Source organism: Symphalangus syndactylus, chromosome 17 (genome assembly GCF_028878055.3).
Source record: "Symphalangus syndactylus isolate Jambi chromosome 17, NHGRI_mSymSyn1-v2.1_pri, whole genome shotgun sequence".
NCBI classification, from domain to species: Eukaryota; Metazoa; Chordata; class Mammalia; order Primates; family Hylobatidae; genus Symphalangus; species Symphalangus syndactylus.
Window position 1 is genome coordinate 79,603,947 of NC_072439.2, and position 27,665 is coordinate 79,631,611.

Below are 27,665 nucleotides of genomic sequence, written 5' to 3' on the forward strand. Positions count from 1 at the left end.
ACTTTTACAGTTTTTGACCTAAAGTGTATTTTGTCTGATATAAGAATTGCTACTCACACTCTCTTGTGGTTTCTATTTGCATGGAATATCTTCGTCCATCCCTTCACTTTCAGCCTATGTGCATCCTTCAAAATGAAGTTTCTTGTAAACAGCATATAGCTGGCTTCTCTTTTTTTTTAATTCATGCATTCACATGATATCTTTTGATTGGAATATTTAATCCATTTCCATTCAAGGTAATTACAGTTAGGTAGAAACTTTCTGCTGCCATTTTGTTAATTATTTTCTGGTTGTTTTTTCCCCTTTTCCTCTCTTGCCATCTTCCTTTATGACTTAATGATTTTCTATTTCCTATGGTGGTATGTTTTGAATCTTTAATTTTTGTTTTGGTTATCATGAGACTTTTATAGAATATCTTACATTTATAATGGTCTATTTCAAGCTGATAACAGCTTAATTTTGATTGCTTATAATTCTACACTTTTATTCCCCCTCTCAATTTTATGTTTTCAATGCCTAAATTTACTTTCTTTTGTAATGTGTATCCCTTGACTATTTTAGCTATAGTCATTATTAATAATTTCTTTAATCCTTGTTCTAGAGATAAAATTACTTTATATACCACCAATTATGGTCCTGAGTATTCTAAATATTGTCTGTATTACTTATACGATTAGGTTTTGTGCATTTGTAGGTTTTATGTTACTAATTAGGAGCCTTTTGTTTCAGTTTAAAGACCTCCCTTTAGCAATATCTCTAAGGCAGGCTTGTTGGCGAAGAACTTCCTTAGCTTTTGTTTGCCTGGAAAAGTTTTTATTATTCCCTTATTTCTGAAAGACATTTTTGCTGGGTAAAGTATTCTTGTTTGGCAGTTTTTTCCCTTTAATATTTAAAATACATAATCTTACTTTTAAATGGTCTGCAGGGTTTTTGCTGAGAAGCCTGCTGATAGTCATATTGGGACTTTTTTGTATGCAATGTATTTCTCTTATTTTTTGTTGCTTTCAGAATTTTCCTTTTGTCTTTGATTTTTGCCAGTTTGATTATTATATGTCTTGATGAACTCCTCTTTTGGTGTAATTTAATTTGTGACATCTGTATTTAGTGTACCTGAATTTTGGCTTTTTTTCCCTGAGATTAGGAAGTTTTCATCCATTATTTCCTTAAATATGCTTTCTGGACCTTTCTCTTTTTCTTCTCCTGGAATACAGTTAAGCATAGGTTAGGTCTCTTGATGGTTCCCATAATTCCTATGGGCTATCTTCATTCTTTTCCATCTGTTTTTCATTTTGCTTCTCGATTGTATAATTTCAAATGGTTCATCTTTGAATTTACTGACTCTTTAGCTTGATCAAGCTGGCCATTTAAGCTTTCTACTACATTTATTTTTCCAATTCAGTCATTGTATTCTTCATCTCTAGGATTTTTATTTGTTTTTTTAAAATTATTTCTATTTTTTTGTGACAGCTCATGTGAAAAAAATGGAAACAATTATTTTCCAAATAATTTTTTATCTTTATATCCCTGAAGCTCACTAAACTTTATTAAAAACAATTATTCTGGATCCTTTTCCTGTCATTTTTAAACTTCCTTTTTATAGCAGTCCATTGTTGTAGCTTTGTTAGTTCCTTCTGGAGATGTCATGATATCCAAAGTCTTTGAATTCCCTGTGTTTTTTCATTGGTGTTTATGCATTTACAGAAAAGGCCACTTTTTTTCAGCTTTTACAGGAGTTCTTAGAAGGTAAAAACCTTCAGTAATTAGTCTAGATAATGATACTAAATAGGCCAGTGGGTCATAACCCTGGAAAGCACAGCTTCCTTTCAGATCCTCTAGATGGCTAGGCTGCTGCCTTTCCTATAAAGTCAGGTGAGGCACCTGGCTAGGCTCTGCTATTTGGCAAGACCACAAGCTGAGCTCTGCTATCAGGCTGGGCTGCTATATAGGCACTGCATTTACTTCTGATCTGGGTGAGCCACAGGCCATATTCCTTGACTAGAGGTACTGATATTTGAGTTCAGCAGTTGGACAGGGTTGCAGGAGAGGCTCCAGGGTTAAGTGAATCAGAATGGATGAACCAACTACTATGCTCAGTAAAAATCTAAGACTCAGATTTGCCTCCTTCCCTGTGTAGGCTCTGGGGGAGCACGTTAAACTTCTGGGCATGGGAAAACAGTGCCTATTTGCCCAACTGCAGTGGTTCAGACAACTGCAGTGGTTGTCTTCCTTCTTAGGTGGGGTCTGGTGGTAGACTTTGAGGCTGTGGGGAACACTGATTAGGCTCTTAGATATGGCAGATCTAATACCTTTTTGTTGTGGAAATTTGCTTGTGGTGGATCTCCCTCCCTGGCCCGAATCCTGGGGTAAGGTCTGAAGCTGGGCCTGGAGGTTAACCATCTAGGGATTCAAGCCAGATGGCACTTCCAACCACTTCTGAGAGTGACCAGCTCAGCTTTGCAGGTAGGCTGTGCTGTTAGCTAATACCCCGACTGAATACCACTGCTTGATACATTGAGCTTACATCAAAATTTGCATGCTGGTCTCTGTGGGCACTACCTCTTTGCTTTGTCTCTATCTGACCCTAGGTGCTCTAGCTGTGCAGTTTCCTCCTATGTTTTCTGTTCCCCATGAGGAAAAATGAAATGGGTTTCCTGGGAAGCATCTCAGTATGTTAAAGAAGCTGGATGTCTGCCTCCCAGGTTCTCTTTCCCCACTGTAGAAACCATGAGCCCTGGAGAATCCTCTCTGTGTGGGACTGTGCCAACTTGGGGGAGGGAGAGGGGTGACATGGTCAAAGTGAGACCATTTCTCCTACTCTTCAATGCAAATTTTTATTCAGTTTCATAAAACATGCAGGTGGTTCTGGCTTATTCCCACATGTTTGGGTTTTCACCAAGGTGTTTTTGCCTGTGGGTAACTGCTAGTTAGTATTTCTGTGGGGAGAGTGAAGCCTGCAACGTATTATTCCACCATATTGCCAATGTCACTGTCTCCCCAGTTCTAAATGTTTATGTAACTCATGACACAACTTCAAAATACATGAGGCAAAAGTGGACGGAATTAAATGGAGAAATAGACAAATTCAAAATTTGACTTTTGTATTTTAATAGTCCTCTCTTAGTAACTGCTGGAACAAATATACAAAAATAATCAATGAAGATACAGAGATTTAAACATAACTAATAAAATGAACATAACTAATATTTATAAGAAATTACACTAAACTCCTGCTGAATACACATTATTTTCAAGCAAATGTAGAACATTCACAAGATAAAACACATGCTATTTTATGTTTATAAAACCAGATAGGTCATAAACCAAGTCATAAATTTAAAAGTATCTTTTTCTCACCACAGTGGAGTGAAATGAGGAATTGATTAAAAAATCCTCAAAAATTTATAAACCTAAATTAAGAAACACACATTTAAATAGCCTATTTATCAAATAAGAAATCAAGAGTAATGTAAAATTTTTAAAGTAAATAATAGTAAACCAACAACATATTGAAAGTGATAGGATACCATTAAAATAATGTTCATTGGGAGTTTTACTGTTTTAACCTAAGTAGAAAACAGCAATGATATACAATCAATCCTGTAAGCTTTACCTTAAGAAACTAGACAAAGAAAAAAAATTAAACATAATATGATGAAGAAAGAAAATAAAGATAAAATAAAAAAAATCAGTGAAGTGGTAAATAAACAAACAATAGAAAAAAATCAGTGGAACAAAAAATTGGTTCTCAGAAAAGATCAATAAAATCGAAAAACCACTGGCTAGACTGTTTAAAGAAAAAAGAAATAACACACAAATTGCAGTGGTCCAGAGTTAAATATGAGGCAAGTCTGCAGATCTTATTGACATTGAAAGGATAATAATAGGATATTATAAACAATTTTTAAATAATAACTATAACAACTTAGACAAAATAAAAATATCTTAAAACATATTACTTACCAATACTGGTACAAGAAAAAAATCAGGAAACCTGAGTAGATCTATACATATCAAAGAGATTTAATCTATATTTAATAACATTCCCATGTAAAACTCCATTTTCAGATAGCTTCACTTGTGAATTCTATCAAATGTAAGAAAATGTAATGACTATCTTAACTAACTCAAAAAACAAAGCAGTCGGATCTAGCAAGATGGCTAAATAGGAACAGCTCTGGTCTGCAGCTCCTAGCAAGACCAATGCAGAAGGTGGTTGATTTCTGCATTTCCAACTGAGGTACCCGGCTCATCTCATTGGGACTGGTTAGATAGTGGGTGCAGCCCACAGAGGGTGAGCAGAAGCAGGGTGGGGCATCACCACACCCAGGAAGTGCAAGGAGTAGGGGGCCTCCCTTTCCCAGCCAAGGGAAGCCATGAGGGACTGTGCTATCCAGCCCAGATACTACGCTTTTCCCATGGTTTTTGCACCCCACAGACCAGGAGATTCCCTTGTGTACCTACACCACCAGGGCTCTGAGTTTCAAGCACAAAACTGGGCAGCTGTTTGGACAAACACCAAGCTAGCTGCAGGATAGTGGTTGTTTTTTTGTGTGTGTGTTTTTGTTTTCGTTTTTTTCCCTCTCCAGTGGCTCCTGGAATCCCAGCAAGACAGAACTGTTCACTCCCCTGGAAAGGGGGCTGAAGCTGGAAAGCCAAATGGTCTCGCTTAGCAGGTCCCACTCCCATGGAGCCCTGCAAGCTAAGAACCACTGGCTTGAAATTCTCGCTGACAGCACAGCAGTCTGAAGTCAACCTGGGATGATCGAGCTAGTTAGGGTAGGTGCATCCACCATTACTGAGTATTGAGTAGTCAGTTTCCTCCTGACTGCACTAAAAAGGCCTAGAAGTTCAGACTGCATGGAACCCAACACAGTGTGGCAAAGCACCTGTGGCCAGACTGCCTCTCTAGATTCCTCTTTGCTGGGCAGAGCAGCTCTGAAAGAAAGGCAGCAGCCCCAATCAGGTGTTTATAAATAAAACTCCCATCTCCCTGGGACAGAACCCTGGGGAAAGAGGCAGCTGTTGGCTCAGCTTCAGCAGACTTATATGTTCCTGCCTGCCGGCTTTGAAGAGAGCAGTGTATCCTGACAAAGAGGGTTTTCCCAGCACAGTGCTCAAGCTCTGCTAAGGGACAGACTGCCTCCTCAAATGGGTCTCTGACCCCCATGCCTCCTGACTGGGAGAGATGTCCCAACAGGGGTTGACAGACACCTCATATAGCAGAGCTCCAGCTGGAATTACGCTGGTGCCACTCTGGGATAAAGCTTCCAGAGGAAGGAGCAGGCAGCAATCTTTGCTGTTCTGCAGCCTCCGCTGGTGATACTCAGGCAAATAGGGTCTGGAGTGGACCTCCAGCAAATTCCATCAGACTTGCAGAAGAGGAGCCTGACTGTTAGAAGAAAAACGAACAAACAGAAAGCAATAACATCAACATCAACATCAACATCAACAAAGAGGACTGCCCCCCCCAAAAAAAAAAACACCATCCAAAGATCATCAGCCTCAAAAATCAAAGGTAGATAAAGATTTCTACAAAGATGAGGAAAAACCAGTGCAAAAATGCTAAAAATTCTAAAAACCAAAATGCCTCTTCTCCAAATGATCTCAACTCCTCTCCAGCAAGGGCACAAAACTGGACAGAGAATGAGTTTGACGAATTGACAGAAGTAGGCTTCAGAAGGTGAGTAATAACAAACTCCTCTGAGGTAAAGTAGCATGTTCTAACCCAATGGAAGGAAGCTAAGAACCTTGACAAAGAGTACAGGAACTGCTAACTAGAATAACCAGTTTAGAGAAGAATATAAATGACCTGATGGAGCTGAAAAACAGCACAAGAACTTCGTGTAGCATACACAAGTATCATAGCCAAATCAATCAAGTGGAAGAAAGGATATCAGAGATTGAAGATCAACTTAATGAAGTAAGACATGAAGACAAGATTAGAGAAAGAAGAATGAAAAAGAATGAACAAAGCCTACAAGAAATATGGGACTATGTGAAAAGACCAAACCTGTGATTGATTGGTATCCCTGAAAATGATGGGGAGAATAGAACCAAGTTGGAAAACACACTTCAGGGTATTATCCAGGAGAACTTCCCAAGCTAGCAAGACAGGCCAACATTCAAATTCAGGAAATTCAAAGAACACCATTAAGATACTTCTCAAGAAGAGCAACCCCAAGACACATAATTGCCAGATTCTCCGGGGTTGAAATGAAGGAAAAAATGTTAAATGTGGCATTTACACAGGTATATGCATCTGTCAAAATCATCAAACTGTATACTGTATGTAAATTATATTTCAATAAATAATCCATTTTTAATTTGAATAAATAGATACTACTCTGTATTTTTGTGTGTTTTTAAAACAAACTTTGCTTTGCTTTTAAGTACACGCATTTAAAAAATACACAGGCTAATCCCAGAACTTTGGGAGGCCGAGGCGGGTGGATCACGATGTCAGGAGTTCAAGAACAGTCTGGCCAAGATGGTAAAACCCTGTCTCTACTAAAAATACAAAAATTAGCTGGGCATGGTGGCAGGTGCCTGTAATCCCAGTTACTCAGGAGGCTGAGGCAGGAGAATCGCTTGAACCCGGGTGGCAGAGGTTACGGTGAGCCAAGATCGCGCCGTTGCACTCCAACCTAGGCAACAGAGTAAGATTCCGTCTCAAAACAAAAAACAGAAAACAAAAACAAACAAACAAAAAAATCTACAGGCTAGTACCTAGATGTCTTGTAGGTATTCAAGGCACATAAGCTGTGTGTCTGTATTTTAGCAAAACTGGGCTCATAGTACATAATTGCAAAGTAAATCCTTGTTGATTGATAAAAAATTTAAAAATTGTCTTTTGCATTACGTAGAATTTTGTTAGAAATGTGGGTTAGTGAGGGAGGATGGGTTGGAGTAGCAGTTTTAAACACGTTAACAAGGCCTTCACAAATCCCAAGAAATAAAAGTAGAGCAGGAAAATGTGGTCTTTTTACCAGGTGACAATCATAATATTTGTAAAATAGGGTCATATCTTAACCATGTTGACTTTTTCTGTATTTAATAATACCTAGCAGATAGAAGTTTAGTGTATATTTGAGGAATTGAAATAACCAGGTTTCTATGGCAAACCCCATTTAGCAAGATCAAATTTTATACTTTAATTATTTTTTCAAATGTTCTTTTTTGTGTCCCAAAACAAGTTATTCAAAACATAAATTGATCCCCAAAAGGAATACATGAGTTTGAAGTAGGGAGATTCAAATTACATATTGCTAAGAAATATTTTCAGATAACTTGGTTTCTCAATTCAAGGAACATGCTTCTAGCTTTTCTTCTTCTCCTTTTCCTTCTTCCCTTTCTTCTCCTTCTTCTCCTTCTCCTTCTTTCCTTTCTTCTCCTCCTTCTTCTCTTTCTTCTCCTTCTTCTCCTTCTCCTTCTTCTCCTTCTGTTTCTGCTTCTGCTTCTTCTCTTTTTCTTTTTTTTTGAAATCTTGAAGGAATTAGTACCTATTTCCATGGAATTGGCTTGATTTTCTTCCTCTTCCAGGTATTGAGTGTGCTATGTTAAAAGAAAGAGGAGGCTGGGCACAGTGGCTCACATCTATAATCCCAGCATTTTGGGAGGCCGAGGCAGATGGATCACCTGAGGTCAGGAATTTGAGACCAGACTGACCAACATGGAGAAACCCCGTCTCTACTAAAAATACAAAATTAACTGGGCGTGGTGGTGCACGCCTGTAATCCCAGCTACCCAGGAGGCTGAGGCAGGAGAATTGCTTGAACCTGAGAGGCGGAGGTTGCAGTGAGCCGAGATTGCACCATTGCATTCTGGCCTGGGCAACAAGAGTGAAACTCTGTCTCAAAAAAAAAAAAAAAAAAAAAAAAAAGAGGAAAGAGATCTCAGGCATGGATACACAGGTTCATGTTGGGAATGGCTAAAAGTAACATTGGTTAGCAGGTTTGAAGTTACTTCCAATTCTCATTCTCATTCATTCGAAATGTTCATTGGGGAATGGTATAACAAGACAATGTGCTCAGTGCCAGAGTCATGAAAATGAACAAAGGGAAGTTAGCACCCTCTAAGACCATCCACAGACCAGTGGAAAAGACAAAATGAATAACTGAATACATAACTAAATACATGATTATAAGCATACTCCATTCTATTATTGTTTAAAAGTTAATTTCTGTATTAATTATTATAACCATATACAGGGCATCTGTCTGGTGTTTGTTACAGATGTTGTTCTATTTGTACCTTCAAAGCAGGTGTTATTCTAATTTCAGAGCAGTGGAAACCAAGGCTTAGAGAGGATATACCACAGACGTGTCTAGGATGTAGTTAAGTTTGAACTCCTTCTCTCTGACTTTCTAGTCCTCAGTCTTTCAACCAGAGCCCTCTACCATCTAAGATGGACTTTAGCCAAACTTTTCAGCCTGCAGTATGAATGCATAACTTTGTAACCATGCCCAAGGTAAAAAACTTCAAAGGAGCTTGAAACTGGTTTTCCCTTGTTTTGGTAATTTGTATTTTATTCTTTCTTAAACTCAGATACATAAATAATCACCAACCACACAGAGGAAAAAAATCAGATTTGTTTTGTGTTGGCCATATGTTTCCATTTAAAATATCATGTGGGAGAGGATGGTGGTTAGGAGCAGCAGGCATGTGGTGATTTTGCACATAATGGCACATGCTGGGTCCGTGTTCTGTCAGGAAGTTTCAGCTGCTCTTTGAAGCTGTGCTTTCTCTACTTAGTGGAGTCATGCAAAGGCTTTCTTTGTCCCAACTTCAATTCTATAGCAATCAGAGTAGATGACTGGCCTGGGCACTAAGAGCCTCGTGCACTCTTTAGTGTTGTAAACATGTTGGCTCTCTGCTATGCTAAAGAGACTGAGCTAGCTGCTGGGAGGGCTACAGTTCCTCGGTCCCTTGCTATCCCGTAGCTTGCTTTCTGGTTGGGGAATGCCTCCTGTGACTAGGGATATATTAAGACTAAGAGAAGTCAGAGCACAATGCTCTAAGAACGTGACCTCCAATAATCTCAAAGGAGTACTATTGTCAAGGGGAAGCTCACTTTCAGGCAGAAGCATGAAGAAAGGAAAGCAAAATTTATTGACTATACTATGCAATATTGCTTACTCCTCAACACAACAATGTGAGGGATGTGCACTTCTTGTATTTTTTTTTGTTTGTTTTTTTTTGAGATGGAGTCTCACTCTGTCACCCAGGCTGTACTGCAGTGGCACGATCTTGGCCCACTGCCACCACTGCCTCCCAGGTTCAAGCGATTCTCCTGTCTCAACCTCCTGAGTAGCTGGGATTACAGCCACCATACCCAACTATTTTTTAAAAATATTTTTAGCCTGGGCGCAGTGGCTCACGCTTGTAATCCCAGCACTTTGGGAGGCCGAGGCGGGCGGATCACGAGGTCAGGAGATCGAGATCACGGTGAAACCTCGTCTCTACTAAAAATACAAAAAATTAGCCGGGCGTGGTGGCGGGCGCCTGTAGTCCCAGCTACTCAGAGAGGCTGAGGCAGGAGAATGGCGTGAACCCGGGAGGCGGAGCTTGCAGCGAGCCGAGATTGCGCCACTGCACTCCAGCCTGGGTGAGAGAGCGAGACTCCATCTCAAAAAAAAAAAAAAAAAAAATATTTTTAGTAGAGACAGGGTTTCACCATGTCGGCTAGGCTGGTCTCGAACTCCTGATCTCAAGTGATTTGCCTACCTCGACCTCCCAAAGTGCTGGGATTACAGGTGTGAGCCACCATGCCTAGCCTTGTATATTTTTTGTTTAAAAAATGAGATAAGTGTAACTGAAAACTAAAAATGTGTTAGAGAATATACAATGAAAAATAACCCCTCATCTCACTTCGATCTCTTAGTCTATCCCCAAGAGCAAGCAGAGTAAAAGATTCCTGTTTATTTTCCTGGTAATATTCTAATTAAATGTACGTGCGTTTCATTGTATGCATCCTTTATTTCTATACAAATAAGAGTGCACTAAGTACCCTGTTCTGAACCTGACAGTTTTCCCTCAACAGCATATCCTAAAGTACTTTAAGTGACAATAGGTACATATGGCTTCACCTCTATATTTTTGTTTGTTTGTTTGTTTGTTTATGGCTACGTAGTTTTCGATATATATGTTGGATTTTTGACAGACCAATAAACAGTGCCCCTCTATCTCTGCCCCCTTCCCCTGGGTTCTGAAGAGTTTGAAAAGGAAAACAAATAGTTGGCATAAGGAGGCCACAAATTTAATTTTATTGCAGATAGAGGCAAGACTAGAAGTTAGAGTTTTATGTGAATAGTCAAGCAGGCTTGTTATTACTGAAGCTGTGTATGTAGATCTTGTTATGTAGCCTACAGCAGTTCCCCAAATGAAAAGTACGGTTGAGACAAGATCTACCAGTCAGATAAGTGATACCACCTTCTCACAGGTGAAACAAGTCAAGGGCAAAAGCAAGATCATCAGGGTGCTTTAAAAACTCCTTTGCACAGAAACCTGAAGAGAGTAGAAGGTACTCCTCTCTGACTGTACAGGTGGAGAGCATCCTTATTTAGCTAGTCCCCTGTGGATGGTAGTTTAGGTTACTTCCATTCCTGCTACTGAGCATGCATTTTTGTTATTTTATTTTATTTTTTTTGAGCCTCACCCTATCACCCAGGCAGGAGTGCAACGGAGCAATTTTGGCTCACTGCAACCTCCACCTCCCGGGTTCAAATGATTCTCTTTCTCCTGCCTCAGCCTCCCAAGTAGCTGGGATTACAGGTACCTGCCACTATGCCTGGCTATTTTTTGTATTTTTAGTAGAGACGGGGTTTCACCATGTTGGCCAGGCTGGTCTCGAACTCCTGACCTCGTGATCCAGCCACCTCAGCCTCCTAAAGTGCTGGGATTACAGGCATGAGCCACCGCACCCAGGCTGTCATTCTTTTTTTACAGAAAAAGAGACTGTGGTTCTGTGAGGTTAAGTGTTCATGGTTACACAGCTAATGAGAGGGAGAGTCAGAATTCTGATTCACATCTGACTTCAATTCCAGGGCTCTTCATTTCTCACATCCTCCACTCACCCAATTACTAGCATCTGTATGGAAAATCAGTAAGAGTCTGAGTCCATTTTTACTAAATCGGTAACAGTCTGAGTCCATTTTTATTAAATCTTATTGTTTTCCTCATAATCCCCATGTGAGGCAGTTGAAGCAGGAGAATGGTCTCCATTTTCTAGAAAAATAAATGGAGATTCAAAGAGGTTGTCACTTCTTTACTTAACATCACTAGTTAATGGCCAGGTCTAAGACTCAACCTCCTTTCACTTCAGACCCTTCTCCTCTATCTCAGAGAGCCTTGGACTAGCCAGTGAAATATGAATGCAGACCAAGGGATTAGTGTTATCAGTGGCACGTTGATGGGAAAGGGCGGTGTTTGCTCCAGGAGTGACAAGGAGTCTCCTTTCAATGATATCTAGATTATGTCCTTTTTAGGCATCTGTGTGTGTGGTCTGCGTGTCAGAGCTTCCTGGGAAATGTCTAAAATGTAAATTCCTAGACTTCACTTAGACCTACAGATTATACGGAAAGAAAACCTGGAATCTGCATTTTAACAAGATACCTAGGATATTCTGATGAAAGTTAGTCTATGAATTGGGATGGAAGAACCCTGCTTTGAGGAATTTTAAAAGTTTTGTTTTTTGGTGTATAGTAAATGAGTCATAATCAGAATTGTGTCTTGAGGCAGTGTGTTACTGTGGAACGAACATGGGCTTTGGCATTAGCTAAACTTAAATTGATTCCTCATTCTGCCATTTATTAGGTGGGTGAACTTGGAGAAGTTATGAGTCTCACTGAATCTCAGCCAGCTCACATACATCACAAGTCTGCACTGAGGATTAAATGAGATGATGTATGTAAGAGCCTGCCCTCAGGCTCTGTAAATGTGACTTCCTCTCCATTTTGTTTTCTTCTAGTATTTTTTCAATAATCTATCTCATCTTCTCCACCCATGATCACTCTGAAAAGCAGTTTCTTGGTTTTATTTATCATCTCATTGCTATTACTTATGGTCCCTGCTATAGAAAAAAAGGACAGATGCCCAGCAGGGTCAGGTTTTCTTTAACCGGACTGGTACATGCACAGGCCTTGTTACTCTACTTGTTCTGTAAGATCCATGGAGGAAGATGAGTAAAGCACATTTACCATGTGCCTTCTCAGAGGACATGTACATTTGTTAATGAATTCTGAGTCATTAACAAAATGTTGCCTTAAAATGGTTTGCATTAAAATGAAATTTTACCTGTGTTCCTTAAATGTCTTGGGATGTGCTGGGACTGCTGTAGGCGAGCTTTGGAAGCAGCCCTTCTCATTTTCCTGTTACCTTCCACCTCTCTGGGTTCAGTGGACTTCAGTGTGTTCAGCAGCTACCAGGGCTCACCTAAGCAGCATTTAGGATCTTTCCTTTCTCTTGTTATGGCTTCAAACCTGACAGGTCCTGTGTGCACCCCCCTTAGCATCATCTAAGGAACACAGTGGCTCATACCTGTAATCCCAGCACATTGGGAGCCCAAGGCAGGAAGATTGCTTAAGTCCAAGAGTTTGAGACCAGCCTGGGCAACATAGTAAGACCGTATCTCTACAAAAAAATTAAAAAATTAGCCAAACCTGGTGACATACATCCGTGGTCCTATAGCTACTCAGGAGGCTGAGGTAGGAGAATCACTTGAGCCTCGGAGGCCGAGGCTGCAGTGAGCAATGATTGCACAACTGCACTCCAGCCTGGCCAACAGAGCAAGATCCTGTCTCAAAACAAAACAAAACAAAACAGAAAAACCAGGAAACAGTCCCAACAAGGGTGTTCATTCTAATCATAACTTGGTATGGTAATTACCTGCCTTTTGAAAAGAAGCTTTATAAAAAGTAAAACAAAATGAAAGAAAACCACTGAAATTTTGTATATCTCAGCAGCTTTAGGACAACATCATGGAAGAGGGTAAAGTTCCAAAAAAAAAAAAATAATAATAATAACCTTTTGAGGGAGTGCCTAATCTCGAGATGGGTGAGACTTGCTTTACAAACATATTTGTGTCTTTAATAGACAGAAGAACAAGATACAGGAATAGAAAGATAGGAACATTCTTATGGAAACAATGTGAAGAAATAGCCTACATCACAATTAGACTATATATATGATAACAGATGTGAACCTATTGCTGTAAAATTATACTTTTAATTTTGCAAACTTCAATGTGCAATTAACCTCAATTTTTACCTGACAGAAAAGTGATTTACTTACCATGAACAATCATTTTAAAAGAAAAAACAACAAAGATAAAATACACTTATAAAACTTACTTTTCTTTCTTATAACAAAGGTAATACACATTTTTAGTTGAATATATAGAAAATATTTAGAAAATTTAGAATAAAAGAAGAACATAAAAAGTACAGCACCCCAAGATCATTACTGCATACATTTTCATGTATATCCATCTACTCTTTTTTTCTATCCATGTAGTCATACTTGAGGGAGTCAAAAATGGAATCATAATATACATATTTTTCTTTTGCTTAAAAAAATACAGCATATGCCAGTGCTTCTCAAATGGTAATGCATATAGAAATCATTTGGGGAACTTTGTTAAAATGCAGATTCCTATTCAGTAGGTCTGGGTGGGACCTGGAATTCTGCATGTCTAACAAGTTCCTGGGAAGCACATGCTGCTGGTCACAGGAACACACTTGGAGTAGCAGGTGTGTACCCCTTTACATGTCATTACTGATTCCTTACCAAGTTATTATTATTATTTGAGACAGAGTCTTGCTCTGTCACGCAGGCTGGAGTGCAGTAGCACAATTTTGGCTCACTGCAACTTCTGCCTCCCCAGTTCAAGCAATTCTCCTGCCTCAGCCTCCCAAGTAGCTGGACTACAGGAGCACGCCACCACGCCCGGCTCATTTTTGTATTTTTAGTAGAGATGGGGTTTCACCATGTTGACCAGGCTGGTCTCGAACTCCTGAACCTCTAGTGATCTGCCTGCCTTGGGCTTCCAAAGTGCTGGGATTACAGTCATGAGCCACTGTGCCTGGCCTTACCAACTTATTTTTAATCACTGCAAATCTTCCATTATACAATGTATGTATCTCAACGCTGTCATGTAATAGGCTAGTTAAGTTTATTCCTTTGCTCTTATTATACTATAAAAAAAAAACTGTGATAAACATTTTTGGGGTGAGAAATCTTTACACATGTCCATTGACATTTCCTTAAGGGAATTTTCTTGAAATGGAAATGCTTCATCAGATTTATTCAGAATTTGAAAGACATTTAATACATACTGCCAACTAGCTCTTAGGGAAGAAAACAATGCAGTTTTGAAAGGTACATGTTAACAAGTTAGTTACATTACCTGGACCTGAAATTTCTTTTGGTTTGTTGTTTCCATTTCCATAATAACCCCACTGAGTTCTCTTGTATCTTTTTTAGTATTCTATCATCGATGTTTGGTCACGAGGATGTCTGCCCCAAGCTGGCCAGACTATTAGCCTGAATGCTCAGCACAGCACTAGACGCTAAAGAAATGAGAGAAGGATGAATAGTTAAATGGAAACATATGTCTTTCACAAGATAAATACTTCTTTAGAGCACTGTAGTGGGGGCAGTATCAATTTAATTTCTAACACATTAGACACTTTGACCGCTAATTAAAACCTAACCATGAAAAATTACTTACTGCTACTTATGGAAAATAACCTACAATATCCTTTGGTGTTAAACTATTTCCTAAAACTTCCAAATCTGTGCATAGCTGGCCAAAGTTTTAAAACTACATGCACCAAAACCGGTGGGCTGTTATTATTATGCTTAAGGTTTTATTAATGGCATTACATAATGCTTTTGTAATATTTTGATATAATATAGCTCATCATATAATAATTCTCATATAATATTTTGCAAATCCATCCCACATGGACCATGTTTTTATTTATAATTGTGGTATTTTATTCATCATGATTTTTTGTATTAATTTCGACTTTAAAAAATATCTCCTTAAACGTTACTTGGACCCCTTAAATTTTGCACCCAGTATGACTGCCTGACTTGCTTTACCCTAGTTCTAGTCCTAGAAGTTAACTGTAACTTAAGATTTTTGAGCAGTAAGATGAAAGTTATAACTTAAATTTTATACAAGTAATATCAAGTAATATCACTTAATTAAATAACATTTGCTTTAATTTTTACTGGTAAATTTAATTATTTTTCTTCTAGATGTTACTATCTAATCAAGAACCTATTCAAGTCACTGTACCTGTGGGCGTGGTATGAAATATGCTTGCTTTTTGTAGGCAACAACAGGGGACTTGGAGTCAGGGAGCTATTCATACCAATACTTTCCTTTATCCATTCAAAGTTCTTCCTTTTGTTCAATTACTAATTCAAAAAATACCTTTTGATTGCTGTGGTGTGATAGGAACCATGACAGGTAAATGCAATGTATGAATAAAAATGAGTAAAACATAATGTTTACCATCAAGTTGTTCCACATTCGCTAGTGGAGGGACACAGTCCATATGAAGATCAAATTAAACCCAGAGTTTAAATGGGACCAGAGAGGAAAGATGGGGACACCTGGAACACAGGAAAGATGTGGTCATGCCTAAGTTGTCTCTTTAGGAGTGAATTTTGTGCATGTGTTACACTCACCACACGCCACCACACACACCCCCACACAAACACACACAGAGATGCATTCTTTAGAATTTAACCCATAACCATTGCCTTGGGAGGACTTAGATGTTTTGGCCAATGTACATTTAATCTAGGTCAAATTTTGCAAAACAAAACATGGAGTGCATTTGTTTGAGCAGGGGAATAATGCTGTCTTGGTCTTGAAGCCCATATGGCATCATGCATAGATTGAGAATCATCATGTCTGCTGAATTATGTTATCACTGACTTCAAAGTTTATCATTGATGAGCAGCAGCTGTTGCCAGGAATAGTAAATCACATCTTGCATTTTTATAAGAAATGGTATCATGGCTTTTCTAAATAACTGATTTTTAATAGAAGGCATAAGTCATCACCACACTATATATAGGAAGGGTATAGATTTACTTCTATCATTCATTTTTGACGATTTTATTTGATTTCAAAATATTTCATTGAATGTTCACTATGTGCACATGAATAAGCTTAAGTCCCTGTTTTTAAGGAGCTTAAAATCCATTTAGGAAAAGGACATGTCTGTAACTAGAGTTTAAAGCCCAATGTCGTATGTGTTGAGTAAAGATACAAATCACTTGGATGGGAGTGAGTGGGAAAAACAAAAAGCTCAGGCCAGTAATGGGGAAGAAAAGAGGACTTTGTAGAGAAGGGAGCATTTGGCTCGAACTTTGTTGGCTGTGCAGGTTTTGTTTCATTTAGGTGGTCAAACACTGCAAGGCATTTGATGCCAAGAAGATAGGATGGGCAAGAAAATTATGAAGGTAAATGCCAGTTTGGGGAATTGGGGAGTAATTAGGCGTTGCTATTGATCAGTGCTTCTCAACCCTGGCTGCACACTGGAATCATCACGAGAGTCTTAAAAATACCGGTGCCTGAGTTTAACCCTCAGAGACTGATTTAATTGGTTTTTGGTATGGCTTATGCATCAGAATTTTTAAAAGTTCCTCAAATTATTCTCATATGCAGCCAGGGTTGAGAACTTCTGCTGTAGACTAATAATTTAGCCTGGTTCTATGGGAGGTAAGGCAGAAAAAAAAAAAAAAAAAAAAAAAACGGAAAACAGAACATGCTTTTACTGTGCTGAAAAAGAGCAGAGAATTTAAAGGAATATTCCTATTAGTTCATGTGGAAAATGTTAAGAGTCAGGGATTCTCATTTACATTTACAATTAAAAAAATAAGCTAGTCAAAGAAGGCTTGAAACTAAGGTAACATGACCAGTCTCTAGAACTGATCATGAGAAAGGACAGGGTTTGAGGTTAAGGAGAGAGAACTTTGATTACAAGAGTAAGAAAATTATAATGAAAAGAGGAGTCAGCAGTTTGGCTCTTCATGTTTGTCTTTGGCCTGGATTGGAAAGTATGGAAACTTCATCTAAAACTACTCTTTTTTTTTTTTTTTCTTTTCATCAACTACCAAACGTGTATATGAGAAAGGGCACACACAAAGGGAAGTGAATAAAGTAGGGCGGGTGAGCTTTACTCAGAATAGATGAAGGAGAAGTACACGGCCACTGTGATATCCTTTCTCACCTTGAATTGGTCTTGTAGATGCAAGGCTTCCTGGGTTCTTGAAAAATTCCTACCTTATCACCATTCAAGTCTTGTTGATTCTGCCTTGTTAATTCAGCAGTGACTCCTACATTCTGTCAGATGATAGCCTTCTTTAGGAAAGAAAATGAAACCTCCTCATCCAAAACTTGGATAAATATGCTGGGTGCAGTGGCTCACGCCTGTAATTCCATCACTTTGGGAGGCCGAGGCGGGCAGATCACTTGAGGTCAGAAGTTTGAGACCAGCCTGGCCAATATGGTGAAATCTCATCTCTACTAAAAATATAAAAATTAGCTGGACGTGGTGGCACATGCCTGTAATCCCAGCTACTCAGGAGGCTGAGACAGGAGAATTGCTTGAACCCCAGAAGCGGAGGTTGCAGTGAGCCAAGATCGCTTCATTGCGCTCCAGTCTGGGCATCACAGCAAGACTCCATCTCAAAAACAAACAAACAAACAACAACAACAACTTGGATAAATAAAATTGAATCTTCTTCTTCAAAAAATATATATACTTCCAAGCCAGTGTTTCTCAACTTTTGGGATTATTCTAGCACTCAGACGTGCTTCAGTCATGACATACCCACCGATTCCCCACTGCAGTTACAATTCTTCACACTGCACTATGTGCACTGTGTGCTCAATGGTCACAGTTGTTTTGTTTTCATTGCCTAGCACAATGCCACATATATATATTCAATAAATGTCATATTTTTACTTCTAGGTTCCAAACAAGACCTTGTTTCCATGGGCTTATAATCCCTAAATAAAGAACAAACTCTTGTAACATTTAATTTTCATTAATTTTCTGTCTTTCCATATTCCATAGTGTCCTCCCACTTCATTCTGGTTTTCACCATAAAAGAAGATTAGTTTATAACAGTTTTTTTTTTTTTTGTGGTAGTAAATATCTGAATTTTTTTCCCTTCATTGTTATCTTTAGTGAACTGGCTCTTGCAGGAAGTTTATCAGTGTCGACTCACTCATCTGCATCTGAAACATTCGATGACGGATTGTCACTCAAGGGAACCATTATATTTCCATACGTAGAGAAGTCCCTTTGCCAATCACAATAAAATGATACAATAACCATAATACAGAAAGAATGAGCGTGCATCTACCTGCTCTTATCTTACTGCTTCTCTTTAGGTCCTACTCAGTACTTTCTTTCTAAAGAGACAGCTTCCTAATTTCCCTACCTCCTAATGTATCCACTGTCTTCCCTCCTCATTTCTTTCAAATACATAACTGCCAGACACATTTTTCTTAACTATAGGTATGATAGGTATGATAGTCATTTTCTTACTCAAATCTTTCAGTGGATCTCTATTTCTAACTCAACTGTGTCCTTCTGACCTGGGTATTTGTAAAGAACTTCACGCTCTGGCCCAGCTTTCCCTTCCCGAAGCCTGTCCTGCTCACCTTTACATGAGGCGCCAGCTTATTGTGCCTATTTGGTGCACTTTCAATGCAGCACATTCTTTCCTGCCACCTTGGCTTTGTCTTAGCTACTTCCTTCCTATGAAATGTCTGGATTCCCATCAATAGAACATTAACTCATCCTCAAGGTCAGTTCAAAATCAGTTCCTTCATGAGGAATTCCCCAATTCCTGTAAATAAACATGATCTCTCCCTTCCTAATCTCTCCTGAGATTAGGAAATCTCAGTTCTGAGAAATAGAACTGTCTTTCTGTTTCTCTCAGGGTCTTCCGCTTGGCTTGTTTTATAAATATCTATATCCTACACTGTCTCCTGAGATGATAAAGGCCTTGAGGAAATGGTAGGTACATTTGGTACCTACCTGGAGGAAATGGTAGCAACACGGTAGGCATGCCTCAAGTATTTGAGACATGTTTCCTTAAAGTGTAGTGAAAGATTAGGGCCTAGGGGGATACGTTATATTCTTTTACATTTGAAATATTAAAAAGGAAGTCTAATGGGAAGGCAAAGAAATTGTCTAATACAGGGCTTTGTATTCCTATAATTTTGAACTCTAAAATCACTATATGTTTTTCCTTGCACCAGCCTTCACCTCCCTACCCCCATATACACACTCACACATGTACACACGGGTATAGAGGGAACTTTTGGTCTGCATAAAAGATAAGCAGACTAACTCACTATAATTATTCTGAATTAGATAAAAATATGTAACACCCTTGACATGAAAACAGTCTTTGGTGAAGAAGAAAAACTTCATTAACGGTTCTTTAAAACAGTTACAATCCCTTTACTATGCTACTTTGGAAAGGAAATATAAAACAGTATGATTATACATTTAAGAAGAAAACTATAATGTATTTCAGCTCCCCCTGGTAAAATGTGGAATAAAAAGTAATCTGGACATACCAAAAAAAAAATAAAAAGCCCAAACAGCTTCTGCTCAGTACACAGCAAAACTGTGAACATTTGAACATTTAGTGACATCTGGGCAAGAAGAGTCAGCCAGAAAAACAATCTGCTTTTGTGACATATTTTTGAGATGAATTCAAAGAGCAACTTTTAAGGACAAAAAAGCAAATTAGTGTTTTATGTTGGGGAGAATATTTTATTCTTCCTTTTTCAGGGCTGCAACTCAGTAACCACATCCCATACAATGCTGGCACTTATGTCTCATAAATACTCCGTAGGTTTAGTGACATGGCTCATCTGGGAGCTTTCCCTAGGCAACTAACATTGCCACTTCTAGATTTTGCTTTCAATGATAGGCCTAGTAAAAGTTGGATGTCCCTGATATGTAATGGTAACAACTGAAAATGCCATTCTAATATTTTCTGTAGCAAAGAATGAAAGAGCTAAAGGGGCTTTCTTTGTTAAGTCAGCCTAGGTAACTCAAATATTCTCCTTTCCAGCTTTCTGTTGATTTTATTGCGATGAAAACACCATCAAATGAAAAGGTGAATTTACTGTTAAAACTTAAAGTTTCCTATGTACAGTCCAGCTATTGCATTACCAGAAGAAAACGAAGTGTTCTCTCTATATGGAGGTTGAATTTAAAAATTAATCTTACTTTTTAAATGCCTGGCACATTAGCCTACACATACTTTTAAACTGTGTTCCCTCTTCACCAGCTCTACTCTGTTTCGATTCAAGTCCTGGAATGGAGAGGATTACTTTCTTCTGGATGTATCCCTGCCTACTCCCTCACCCTCTTCAAATTCACCCTTCACTCTGCGGCCACAGAGATGTTTCAAGAAGTACATTAGATCATGTCATCTGTTGAAATTCTGAGGTTTCTCTTTGTCAGGCCATTTAAGGCTTGTGAAGACCTGGCCTTGCTTTAGTTCTCACCATTTTTCCTCTTGCAGCCCTGGCCCCAGTACATACAGTCAGGCCAGATTGCATCCTGTCCCCTGAATCTATGATACTCTGCTGGGCTTTCATTTCCTCTCCTGAATGTTCTCGCTTTTTGCTCCCAGGCTGTTTCCTACTCAACTTCTCATTCTCAGTTCAGCCCTCACCTCTGTAGAGATGCTTTCTTGGCACCTTCTCATGTGCCACAGCCTCCTGTGATTCTTCTTTCATAGATCTTGCCCCACTATACTGTGATAGTGACTTCCTGCCTCTCCATCTAGGCAGTGAGCTCCATGAGGATCACTTGCTATGTCTTTTTTGGTCTGTCTTTCAATATTTCCCAGAACAGGACCATGAACTGGGGAGGTGTTGATTATGTCTTTGTTAAAATAACATTCAATCTATATTGCTTAAAAGTAGCTCACATAGGCCGGGTGCGGTGGCTCACGCCTGTAATCACAGCACTTTGGGAGGCCAAAGTGGGCGGATCACGAGTTCAGGAGATCGAGACCATCTGGCTAACACAGTGAAACCCCGTCTCTACTAAAAATACAAAAAAAATTAGCCAGTCGTGCTGGCAGGTGCCTGTAGTCCCAGCTACTGGGGAGGCTGAGGCAGGAGAATGGCATGAACCTGGGAGGCGGAGCTTGCAGTGAGCCAAGATGGTGCCACTGCACTCCAGCCTGGGCAACAGAGTGAGACTCTGTCTCAAAAAAAAAAAAAAAAAGTAGCTCACATATTTTACACTCCCACTCATTTCTCTTTTACATTAATTATCCCTTTTCTATACCTGCTTCAAAACAAATAATACAGTACCCAAAGCCATTCAACAGGCTTGAGCACAAGACCATAAACAAATCAGTTTAGTTCTCTAAACACTGTTCATTTTCTAATACACAGCAGATATTTCTGATTTCAGTTGCAGAGCTATTCTGATTGGCTCATTTTAGTTGTTATATTTGATCAAATTGATTAGAGGAAACCACACTCCATGAAGGGGTGATCAGAAAAATTGGTGCTTGTTGGTCTCTGATGAAAAATGGACGAGCCTATTTAGCATATCACCTAAAGCTACCTTAGGAATGTTTTGGAAAACTGTTCTGCAGCTGAGTCTGCAGTCAGGGTCCACAGCCTAGAAAGGAAATCACATACTTGGAGGTGGTGCTCTAAAGAAGTGTTACTGATGGCGATGAAAATGTGCACCGAAAGAGAGCAATGAAACAGGAGCTGTTTGACCCATTGCATGAACTGCACTCCACGTTAGGTTTCCGTTGTGTACACTCCTCGTTGTATTCACCATCTATTCCCACTCTCCAGGATATATGCACTCACACAGACAAAACAGACACACAAACACACACACTCCACCAAGATTTAGGTAGGAAGTAATCCAGCCAGGAGAGAGAGACACAGTGAGATCTAGAGATTCTATTTTTATAAAGGCCTTGCAACTTGCAATCAGAAATGATGTCAGGGAAAGTGGCGATTGCTGTTTGATTGGGTGAGTCTACCATTAATTAGTAAGAAAAGCACTGTTGGTATTTTGAACAGAAGTTATTATTACAATTAGGACAGCTGCCTCATTTGTCAGGAAATTCAAACTGTAATTTTTAGTGGTGATTTAAGGTTAACAGGTGAAGAAGCTATGCTCCCATGTTCAGTTAAAGAAAAGATAACTAAGGATTTATGTATGTTACTATATATGTCTTTCCCGTTAGGCTCTAAATTCCTTGAAGGCAGATATGAAAGTACAGCTACTGCACTGATGGTGACCAAAATTCCATGCCTCTTGTACATGATTATGTCTAGACTGGGGCATTTCTTATCATAGAAAAGTATGAGCCTGGCTCAAATATTGTTTTATTTTTACTTGAAGCACAGTCTCTTTTGGAGTGGATCTGTTTAGATTATTTCCAAGGGTTTTTTTGAAGAGTCATAAAGGACGCACTTGAAGGCTGTCTGATCTTTCCTTGACATGAGCAGAATTATGGGGAGCATTTGATGAACTGAGTACCCAGCTAAGTCAGGCAGCTGTGGGCAGTGGAAAAGAATGATGGATGTGAGCTGGGCTGGGAGGCAGGGAATGGGAAGCAGTCAGAGGAGAGAGGGGCTTTCTTATGCTTTATTTCACCAAATCCTCACAAGAAACTTGCAATGGAAGTTTTATTGTTCCCTTTTATATGTGAAAAAATGGAGGCTCCTGGAGATTGAGAGATTTGTTTGCATAGGCGATGCATGGAAGAGGCAGGGTTTAAACCCAGGTAGTTTGAAGCAGTGCTCTTCTTTACATGCTACAATACGTGGCCTTACCCACAGCAGACTTGGAAGTCATTGTGCTTGAATTTGCTTCAGCTTTGACACCGTGTGGCATTGGGCAAATCACTTAATGTCTCAGGATTTGTTTCCTCAGCACCCAGCACAACAATGCTTTCCCTGTGTTCATCACAGCAGTGTTGCAGTGGCCTAACAAAATAGCACAAGTCAGAAATCACTTGGTATTTGTAAATTACAAAACATGAAATGAATATAAAGGGTTACTATTATACTTATGGCCCTCAGGCTACACCTGAAGAAAGAGCAAAGCAATTTGAGAGACACTGGTAGTGTGGACTATGAACTTGCATTTGCTATTTCATAAAGACTTTTTTTTTTCTGCAAGGGTCTATTAATTATAACTGCCAGTCTTCAGTGCACTGCTTATCTTACACACAATTAATTATTCCATAAATCAAATAAGCGAGTTGTTGGCAAATGACATCTGCAATCTTTGAGCTGACAGCAAAATATATTATGAACCGTAAATATCTCAGGCCAACTTTTCTTTTCTAGACATTTTGGTGCTGCTACCCAGGAAGAGATTATTACTGTGAAAAAACACTTGTGCTTGCTGGTGATAGCAGAAAATGTTTAGCCCTCTCAGCAACTGAGGGGGTAGCTCTTTAAGTTGTGATCTCAGGTCAGCAGGCTCATTTGACAAGACCAAAGTGGGATAATAGAGACATCATCAAAATAATTTGTCAGGCCTGCTAACATACTTTGTTCTGAGAACTCTGGTCTCTGAATACTACTTTTCTGATCTTATGTGACCCTAATTCCTGCCTTTGCTAACACACCTGGAATAGTGCCTGGCATGTAGTAGATACTCAACAAATGTCTACCTCAAACTCCAGTCTTAGACTATTTACTTTCTATTTCCTCAGCACTGTTGACTGATTGTTTCTTCTCCTGAATGCCACTTGATTAATCTCTAGGGTCTTATACTGTGTGCAGACCCTGCTGTATTCTTCTGGGTTGAGCCTTAGCCTAAGGCCTTGGTTGTCTTATCGGCTTCCAGTCAGCTCACAACTGACCAGTTACAGTTTTGCACATGTTCCTGGCCCTCTACTGCTCTCTACCCTCCTGTGAAAGCATTGGCCTGCTCAGGGAAAAGGGTGATCCTTTGCATAGCAATTGTAGTTGGGTGATTTTGACAGAATACAGTCACTCCTGGTGGCCTGATTTAATGTATTTTAACATCATCCACAAAATAGGTTTTTCCATTTTTCAACGGGGTTACACTTTTTAGGGAAATTTGCAATGTAATCTGCTCATGACCTAAAGAGATATAAGTAGTTTTCAATTATTTAACTTAGTAAATTATCTGTATATTGGTAGATTATAAAATATCTCTTTCAGTCTCTTACCATTCTACTATCCCTTTGCTCATTTTTCTTTACACATTATGCCCATTACAATGGAAATATCAATTTATTTCAACTTATCAATGTTTCTTTAAAACAGCAAACTGCTCTGTATGTCCATGCACACCAGCATAAAAAGGCCATACCATCGCAATCTGTCATGAAATGTGTACTGTATTCCATTGATTCTAACATGCACATCATTTAACATGTTAATATCTCTAAAATTGGCTGCATTTTACAACTGAAGGCATCTTAGTACTATTTCAGGATTGAATGGACCGTAAGTTTTATCTCTTAGGACTATATAAAATAGTGGCATATTATGCAACCAAAGGTGCCTTAGAATTGATGAAAACTAGTCTAAAGCTAATCATAGCTAAAAGTTTTAATTCATGTTTGGCAGATATTGTATGGTGTCTCATTCAGTCTCCCTCCATTCTCCTTTTGCTGTGCTTCTCTGTACTATGGAAATTCCAATGCTTAAAACTTTTTTAGACTTCAGTATAGCTAGAGTTCTCACTAAGAATTGGGTTTTGCCAAATAGATGAGCACACAAAACTTGGAATGTGGAAATTAGACAAAGAGTGTCTTCCTGTCACTTTTGGGTGTGTGCTACTGGCAATTGGGATTCTGAAGACGATATGTTTCTCTGCAAGAGTATTCCAGTAGCCTTTTTCCAGCTTCCTGTGTCCTAGAGGCAGCTATGGAAATGGCAGCAGTAGGTGGAATTTCAGCTTCCTGATCTCTGGGGCACTGTTCTGGGGTGTGCTTTCCTACTCAATAGTTCCAGTGGTGGCATCAAAGTAGTGACTTTGTGTTGCTTTAGAAAAAATTCCTAGAGGCCCAGCCCATAAACAATTCTTCTAGCCTTTCCAACAATTTCATAAACACTGAATTCCCTTTATTGAATCCCTTGTTGCTTAGAATACCTAGAGTAGTTTTGGTTTTCTTTACTGGTGTATTTGACAATTACATCAGATTATTATATGTACCCTAACACAAATAAATCTATTAGAGAAATAAGAGGCCCTTTGCCTGTTTTCTTTAAATCAACTGTAGTTATTTATTTATTTTTTTTGAGACAGAGTCTTGCTGTCTCGCCAGGCTGGTGTACAGTGGTGCGATCTCGCCTCACTGCAATCTCCACCTCCCAGGTTCAAGCAATTCTCCTGCCTCAGCCTCCCGAGTAGCTGGAACTACAGGCACACGCCACCATGCCCAGCTAATATTTTTGTATTTTTAGTAGAGACAGGGTTTCACCTTGTTGGCCAGGATGGTCTCGATCTCTTGACCTCATGATCCACCTGCCTCGGCCTCCCACAGTGTGATATACAAGCATCAAGGTTTGTCATCATGATTAAAGTAAATGCAATGCAAACAATTTCCTTCAGAAAAACAACAGCACTTAGAATTTCTATAGCCTCATCATATGACTATAAAAATAAACATTATTGTTTTAATAACATCTTTAAGTTCTTTAAGGCCGAGAAGGATAAGCAAACAAATAGATGGACACATAAATAAATCATTGTTAATTTATGAAAAAAGAATTCACAAAATATTTTCACATTTATCTCTCCATTTGTCACTTGGAGAACTGGAGTTTGAAAAAAAAGCAAAACAAAACACTATATGGGATATCAACATGAACCATTTGTCTGACCTTAAATAAGTCATTTCATTTTGCTGTGACTCAGATCCTTTTTCTATAAAATATGGAAAATAAGACCTATCAATTGCCTGGATTTCAAAGATATTGTCAAGAAAAATATTACGTAATGCCCTTGCATATACTTGAGAAAGAACTTGTAAGTTTTGGATATTATTAAACTTGGATTGTGTAATTTTAGTATTATTGTTAATACTTCATAAAGTGTCACAAAAAACTGAAATTAACCATATATAGGAGATTGATCTAATCAAATAGAACACATCTACCTCATTTTCTTTCTCAAAATTATAGTTTCAATCTGCACTGTGAAAGAGCTCTCTATCCATAGACGTGATAATGAAACATATTCCAAGGTTAAACCAGGACTTCTCTGAAAGCCATTAGGGATCAGTTCGATGCTAAAAATAATTCACTAATAAATGTTCCTCATTTTAAGTTCCCTTCTCAGAAATAATTAAAGGGTACATCTCAGAGACCAGTAATTTTCAGGCTAACTGCCACTTTTTAATCTAAGTTTTTTCTTCTTTTTTTTTGTTTAAGTTTATGATACTTAAGCCACACATCAATGTATTCAGTGAAAACACTTCTTTAGGATATGTCAGTTATGCTGAACAAAGAAGAATTGGTTACATATCTTTGCCTTAGAATAAAATTTTCATTTCTATTAATTCTTATATATAGAATCAAACTGATGCCTCTTGCAAGCATCTTTTGTATGACTTTTCATTTGTTTAAGCGGAGTTAGATGTCAGAGTTCATTTTAATATAAAAAATTTAAGCTTTAGGATTTGACAAATGTATTTCAATATGCAGCTATGGAAGACACTTACATACGTGAGCTATTATATCTATTTTAAGTACCAAGAATAGAAACTTCAAAATAATTACATTTCTATAGCTAATGCTATAGAAGTTAGTTTAATGTGGTGGTTGGATGCACAAACTCCAGAGATGACTTCATGAATTCAAATTCTGTATTTCTCTATCTGTAAAACGAGACAATGATAATATTTGCTTTTCAAGGTTTTCATAAGCGTAAGCATTAGATGAATTAATACATTTAACAAGGGTCTTTTTTTTTATTTTATTTTGAGACAGGGTCTATCGCCCTGGTTGGTGTGCAGCAGTGTAATCATAGCTCACTGCTGCCATGAACTTCTGGGCTCAAGCGATCCTCCCACCTCAGCCTCCCTGTGTGCTGGGATTAAAAGTGTGAGCCACCATGCCTCATCATAAGGGTCTTGAAAGAGACCCTATTTCATGTAAGTGCTCAGTAAACTGTTACCACTTACTGTGACAAGATACAATACTGTCTCATTTTTTTGTCCACAGGGCCTATTATATTTAGAAACGTGACTTCTGATATGTCCAGAGCCAAATAAAAATGTTTTCTTATACTTCACACATAATACATTGTATTAAATGGCAGAAATCAAAACAATAGGAAATAATCACAAATTAGTGAGCTCAGGGATTAGGCTTGTCTTTAATTTCAAATATGTGCCATGATTTTCTACGTAATTAGAGTACATGAAAAGAGAATAAACCAAATCTAGACATCTCTAACTCTAACATTACAAACAAAACATATTTGAAAACATTCAACCACTTGATTGTATTCCTCAGCTTTCCTACAATGGTTACTAAATTGCAGACTTGGATGAAGCATTTGCCCCCAAATGTGTGTCTGTTAAACTTTAGTTTCTTAGGATGCTCAATGAAAATAAAAACAGAGTACCATAGTCAA

General features: G+C 38.6%; 2 long non-coding RNA genes across 2 annotated transcripts in view; both read left to right on the plus strand.

The window, feature by feature from the left end:
- LOC134733092 (uncharacterized) overlaps window positions 1–27,665 on the plus strand; it is a 199,553-nt gene that overhangs the window by 132,147 nt on the left and 39,741 nt on the right. The gene's annotated exons all lie outside the window — the stretch shown is intronic.
- The window catches only part of LOC134733097 (uncharacterized), a 75,340-nt gene that overhangs the window by 44,707 nt on the left and 2,968 nt on the right, over window positions 1–27,665 (plus strand). The window contains exon 2 of the long non-coding RNA XR_010116660.1: window positions 27,017–27,180. This is a non-coding gene — a long non-coding RNA (uncharacterized lncRNA). The remainder of the gene's footprint in view (window positions 1–27,016; window positions 27,181–27,665) is intronic.